Genomic DNA, 6,488 nt, shown 5'->3' with positions numbered 1-6,488 from the left:
TTATTTCAGCTTGCTCTCTGCACGAGATGTACTCGATCTTTTCAGCACTGTGTGATGCGTCTCTTGCACGCGCCAAGAAGGAGTATCTGCATCAAGTGTACTGCCCTGGGTTGAAATTGAGCCTCTCTCATCTTTGCTGCCCATTGCGTATATAATCCGACACCGATCGCCAGGATGTATTTGCCAAGGAAATGAGAAGAGCCCTAGATCGGCCTCTGCTCTGAATGCTGAGGGGGGAGGGGGGGGGGGGCACCGAGGCTGGTTTATAGGGACAGAATGCCTTAGAATATCAATAATCACAGGCAGCAGTTTCCGTATATCTGGGGGATTTGGGAGCCTATTATAGTTAAATAGGAAACAAAGCAGGTGTGTTGTATGGTGAAATAGTGCATGTGTATACCTTTTCCCCATTGTATCGCATTCAAGCATTTTATTTAATGCTACTGTTTTTTAGACTCTGCTCATAATGTATTAAACAAAGATGTGTGAACATGATTGCCAACTCACATAGTTTGCTTTGACACCGGTGTCATTGTCATCAAATATCTGCAACATCAGGACCAAGCCTTGCGAAAATGTGTCTTTGATCTTGTGATACTGTACACATATTTTTGCACTTGTCAGGTCCTGCAAAAGGTAATTTGAGGTTGCACTCAAAGCAGCACAAGCTATACAAATCAGAAATGCTGGTGCAAAGTGGAACTCATAGGAACAGGGGCTACGTAAATTGAAAACTGCTGGTACAAAACTGTATTAATTGCAGAACAAGCTATGTATATTGGATTCTGGCTCTAGTGCATTCTACCTAATCCAGCCCAAGATGTGCCTGATGTAAAGACAACGTATATGTAGCAGTGTTAAGGCTAATATCACCCTATCTAAACTTTGTGAACACATTTCCCATTGTCTCGTTAGAAACTTAATTGAAGACCGTTTTCTGCACACTCTACATAAGGGTATGAGACCTTTTGTTCTTCAAGCACTTTTTGTTTTAGTACTACTGTTGTGTTTAGGTTACCTAAACACCACCCCACCTCTGCCAGTATAGAGCAACTTCACTGGCTTCCAGTGAGACGGCGGGTGGAGTTTAAAGCCCTCTGCCTAGTGCATAAAGCCCTTTATGGAGGAGGGGCAATGGACTTGCAAACTCTATTTCCTCGGTATGTTCCATCGCGTCGTCTAAGATCTACTGACACTGGACAGGTACATCCTCCGAGTACAAAAAGAGTAAAATGGGGAGGAAAACGATTTTCATTCCAAGCAGCTAAATTATGGAATTCCCTCACCGTCCAACTTTGACTTCAGTCCTCCCGTACGCTGTTGAGGAAAAATATAAAAACCTGGCTCTTCACGCAACTCTAATTGATTTTGCTGTTCCGCCTTTCACATTTCCCTAGTGCCAAGACGCCGCGGCAATAGTGCGCTTTATAAATATCTCAGTCAGTCAGTTGTGAAAGTACATACAATGAACCTTAGAGAGAAGTGGCCCGCGCTGCATGGCTGTAGTGATGCACCACGGAGGATGTGTCACCGGTTTTGTTACCTCTCTCTACAAGTTACTGTTCTGAGTTCATGTCGAACTGAGGCCTTGTGCTAAAATATGCACAAATGGTATTTATTCTTACTGTAGCCCTAGCAGCTGTCATGAGCTGGGCATAACGTGCACTCGCTCCCGTTTTACCGAGGCACTGACCACCAGCTTTTAACTGCTGCTGTGTCTTTGCAAAATGAACATGCATTGCCAAAGCCAATGGGTTACGTTTTGCCAGTGCTTTTTAAGAAAAATGCTTTTTGCCGAAAAAGAAAAGAAAAATAAAGTGATGAAGTAATGCGTGTACGAGCGTGTACACATCAAGACATCATTTGGCCACGTCATCTAGTAGGCATGTGGATGTGTGATAATGTATGCATGTGCGTGAGTCACCATGTCTACGAGTACCTACTAAATAAAGCGGGTATCATTTAATTTATGTTTTTTGGATACCAATTTAGGATGGTGCATGCGACTAGTTAGGATAATTAAAATAGTAATTTTCTTTTGTAAACAAAGGAAGTCGAAGGTAGTGGGAGTACTCGAGGAGTGGGTAGACGTGCAGGTGAAGTGAAGCAGTGGGGTGTGGGTGGGGAGCATCGGACAAGTTTAGGCCATGTGAGGGATTCAATCATAAAAAATAAGCAGGAGTGGGGGAGAAGGGTGCAGCACTACGAGTGAATGTGGTTGGGGAGTGGGTATCAAATGGGAAAAATAGCTTGCAAGGGAAAAAGCAAGCAGGGGCGAGAGCAATACAGAGCATCGGGTGGGTATTTGTTGGGTGAAGCAGGAAACGAGGAATAGAGATAGAAAACAAATGAAGTATTTAAAAAAGAAAAAAGTAGTTCCCTAAATGTGAGCTGTGGAGGAATACAAGTCAGCCAATCATAAGGATGGCAATGTGGATATGATCCAAAGGAAAGACAGCACACAAGACAAGGAAGGCACAGAAGACTTGTGAAGTAAAAGAAATGACAGTGACAATAAAGCAAACCTAAGCAATTGGTGGACTCTTAGCTCACTGTACGTTTTTGCATGTTCCACAGCTGGTCCCTTTTAAATGAGAGGCAAGTACAAAAAAATCATGTTTCTATGAATGCAAAATGGGTACAAAAACATTTGAGTGTGATACCCCACATTTTGCGTCCCAAAATGTTCATCTAGAGCAAAAAACACACATGGTACCCTTGGTACCCTTGAGAGGTGTTATTTGCACTGTGATGTTTTTTCTGCCCATAATTAGGTCCTGGAGTGAAGTGGTTCAGAGAGTAAGCCACCAATTGCTTTCCTTTGGAACTGGTAACATTGTTGCGTATTTGCTTTCAAAAGCACTTCTATCCTCACCTTGCATTAGTCGAGGGGGGGGAGGTAGGGGTCAAATGATTTCCTACCCCTCAGGTTGTTGGGACATTTCTGTGAAACATGGACAAGACATCTGGCGGCAGAGTTTTATATTCCCCAGCTGCCACCTGAGCTGTGGAGGGAAAACACAAAAGCTGCTACCTGGCAACGTAACCTCCTTTTACTGCTGCCAGAAGGCCTTAGCTAGGACTTAGGGCAGTGGGCAAATTAGAGGGCACACAGTGCAACTGAACACACCTAAGAGGTGCACGCTCCTCATGAGTGGCAGCGGTAAAATCCCCAAAGCAGAATAGGCTCCTTTTGTGTCCGCCCCACCCCCCTCCCCCACCCCCCCCCTTCGGGTTTTCTAGACCTCTCCAGGGTCAGTGTTTGTGAAACTGGATTCGTTTCAAATAGAAATTTGCTAAAGTACGAGAATTGCAACTTTGCAGCTTCGTCCCCCTGCTTGTGTTGAATCTAACTTTGTGTTTTGTTTTAATTTAGAGTGTTTTCTGAGACATTGTCCTTACTGTCCCATTTGCTGTCAATAAACGCCTCACACTCTTGGGTCATCTGGTTCTTTTCACAGAGGAGTCTTTCAGTGACATCTCTCCCCTCTTTACTCCACACTCCACCCAATTCTAGAGGAGAACTAGTTGGCTGTTGCAAACCATCGCCCCTCGGGACTGTTGCTAAATTACATTGTGGTCCCTCCCACACCCCCCCTATTGATGCAGGGCATGGCCACAGGCTCTGATCAGTTACCACCTTAACAAATGAGACAACTGAGGATGGAAACTATAGTTTCTGAAAGTGTACTCACAACCTTCTCAAATTAGTTGATGCCAAAAGCTAAATTACTAAGCGTGGTCAAATATTTGAGGAAAGAACATTTAAAGCAACACATCTTATTTAATTATGTCATCTTAATGTCAGCGCCATAAAATACATGCTTTCTTTGCATATCACGGGTACCCAACTAGCAGGCCTGCTATTGTTTCCTTTCATGTTGGGCGAGAAGTTCCAAACATTTTCAGGGGGTCATCTGACCACAAGTAATCGCAATGATCCAGAATGGAGGCATGCCAAGGGATTGCAAAGAGCTGGACTCTGAGGAGGTACTGTGACAAGGCGCTCTGTGCAACATGAGGAGATGTGATCGAGTGATCAAGTAGTAGAACGTGGAATTAAGAAATCCAGTTCTATTCTCAGCCCCTCCACTTCAACTACATTATGCAACCTTGACCTCCCACCCACTTCAACTACATTATGCAATCCTGCTCAAACATCACCTTCATATGCCTTTGTTCTGGAATATGCCCGAATTGTGAACACTTTCACTTTCAGACAGCCTACCTGTGTGATTGCGCCTCAAATATGTAATTTATATGTACTCTCAGCTTGGTCTAACTAGGTCTGCTCCTATTCGCTCTTGAGAAGGTGTGATAATGATTCCGGGGGGCCCTGTGAGTGGTGCGCAGGGTGTGTAATATAAAGTGTGTACTAGAACAAATTGCAGGCAAAGGAATCTTCTTAGACAAATTGATCGATAAGGGTCTGCTGCATTTAACGTTTTCTGCCACAGTGGTGTGTGTCCCCACCCACCCCTACCTCCAGAGTAGCCTCGGCCTACTTAGCAGCTCTTTCTCAGGGGAAAAACTCTGCCACATCATTTCCACTTATTTGTGGGCACCATGTTGGAATTTTCAACATAAAAAGAGCATACAATAGGGGAAGCGGCCTTGAGAACACGGGCCGATCCACGCATGCCATTTCCCCGCAAGCAGATCCTAGATCTCGATCTAGATGCGCAGGTGAGTGGGCACAGGAAGAGGAAGGATCAGGAGAGGGAGCTCTGGGATGTGGTCTGGTAATTGGGGCTGGGGCCAGGATTTAGGGAGGTGGGGAGGAGATCGTTTTTAGGGCTCAGGTGAGGGGTCAGGGTTGGTTTCAGGGCTCAAGGGGGGGCAGGGTTGTTTTTAGGACTCAGGGAGAGTTGAGGTTGTTGTTAGGTTTTGGGGTTGGGGTCAGGGTTGTTTTTAGGTCTCGGGCAGTCGTGGTTGCTTTTTAGTGCTGGGGGGGTATAGTTGTTTTTTTTAGTTCTTGTGGGGGTCAGGTTGTTTTCAGGGCTCAGTGGTAGTCGGGGTTGTTTTTAGTGCTCAGGGCAGAGGGGCTGGGGTGTGATCTTTACCACACATATCCCTTTAGCAGTCATACCTTTACCACGAAATTGCATGGTAAAGGCATGCATGGTAAAGGAATGCAGTGTTAAGACGCATTTGTTGTCCGGGCAGCATTGTAGAGGCATGCATGGATCACCCATGCATGCCTCTGTCATACAACTATATCAAAGTCCCCTGCAAATCCTGCACCACAGAGGGACCCCAATAATTCAGCGGCCCCCAACCTTTTAGGGGGTCCCCTTTGTACCCAAGGCCAATGAATGCCTGTGAGTTATGCAAGACTGCAGGGTGCTTCTTCACATTCTGCTGGAGGGCGCCATTATTTTATGTCACAAAGCTTTGTGCTGAAGTTGTACCCTCTTGAGGGAGTCTGTATCAGGTTCTCATATTTGTCCCTGGCATGGTGGGAGATTTCGTCAAGCATGTCATGACATTTGCAGGACTTTCTGTGTAAGACTAGGGTTTACAATGAATCCTACAGACAGATGAAAAAAAGTGTTTGTGAATCATTATGATAAAATGGGGCAGGTGGTTCGGCACCATTTTTGTGGCTTCACTATATCAAGCACTGGGGAAGGTGTTCTTGCTGATTGCAGGACAACCAACTGCTGTGCCACTGGGATCATCACTGTTCCCATGGCTTAATTTGAAAATATATGTGCTGGAGCCCTTCAAACCTAGGGGCTTATTAACAAACCCTGTGCGCGGCTAAACATTATTTTTGTGACATTCTGGTGGCACACAGGGCTTAGCCATATCTACAAGGCCACGTAAAGGCAACCTGCCTGCTATGGCCTTGTAGATATGGAGTGAGGCAATGCAGCACAAGTAACTGCGTTGCCTCACACTGCATTGGGGAGGCGTGCCATGGGCATTGCTGTGGGTGTTCCCACGCAACAGCCATAGGTTATGACACATTCCCAGATTTGCAACATGGTAATAAATCTGGGAATGCAGTAAAACCGTGCCTCTCCCCAGGGCTGGCGTAACGAGGAGAAATAACATTATTTCTCCTCGTTTTTACCTCTTTCCATGTGTGCTGCATTCTGCAGCACACATAGAAAGAGGAAAATACCTCCAATGATTGTTTATGTGCTGGAAGGTGCCCCTTTCTACACAAAAACAATTATACCAACAACACTGAGACCCTTGAGCCATGGTGCAAGGGCGTCTGCAATGACACAGGGCTGCTAATTGTGCGCCGGCTGAAAGGACAGGAATGCATTGCATCTTGTAAATCCGATGCATTCCTGCCTTTTCGAATTGGCGTAGGGCAGAGCAGCAAAATGACTTGTGGTGCTGCTCTATGCCAATCTTTTGTAAATATCCCCCTTAGTGATGTATAAAGTGCTCGAAAAAAAGGCTCATAGGGGCTTATTTACAAGCCCTTCGTGCCACCGGTGCTTCACTTTTTATGTGATCAAAAGTGACGC

The sequence above is a fragment of the Triturus cristatus genome, chromosome 9 (assembly GCF_964204655.1).
Source record: "Triturus cristatus chromosome 9, aTriCri1.1, whole genome shotgun sequence".
Taxonomy (NCBI): domain Eukaryota; kingdom Metazoa; phylum Chordata; class Amphibia; order Caudata; family Salamandridae; genus Triturus; species Triturus cristatus.
The sequence above is the reverse complement of the archived record's forward strand: the minus strand, read 5'-3'. Positions refer to the sequence as shown.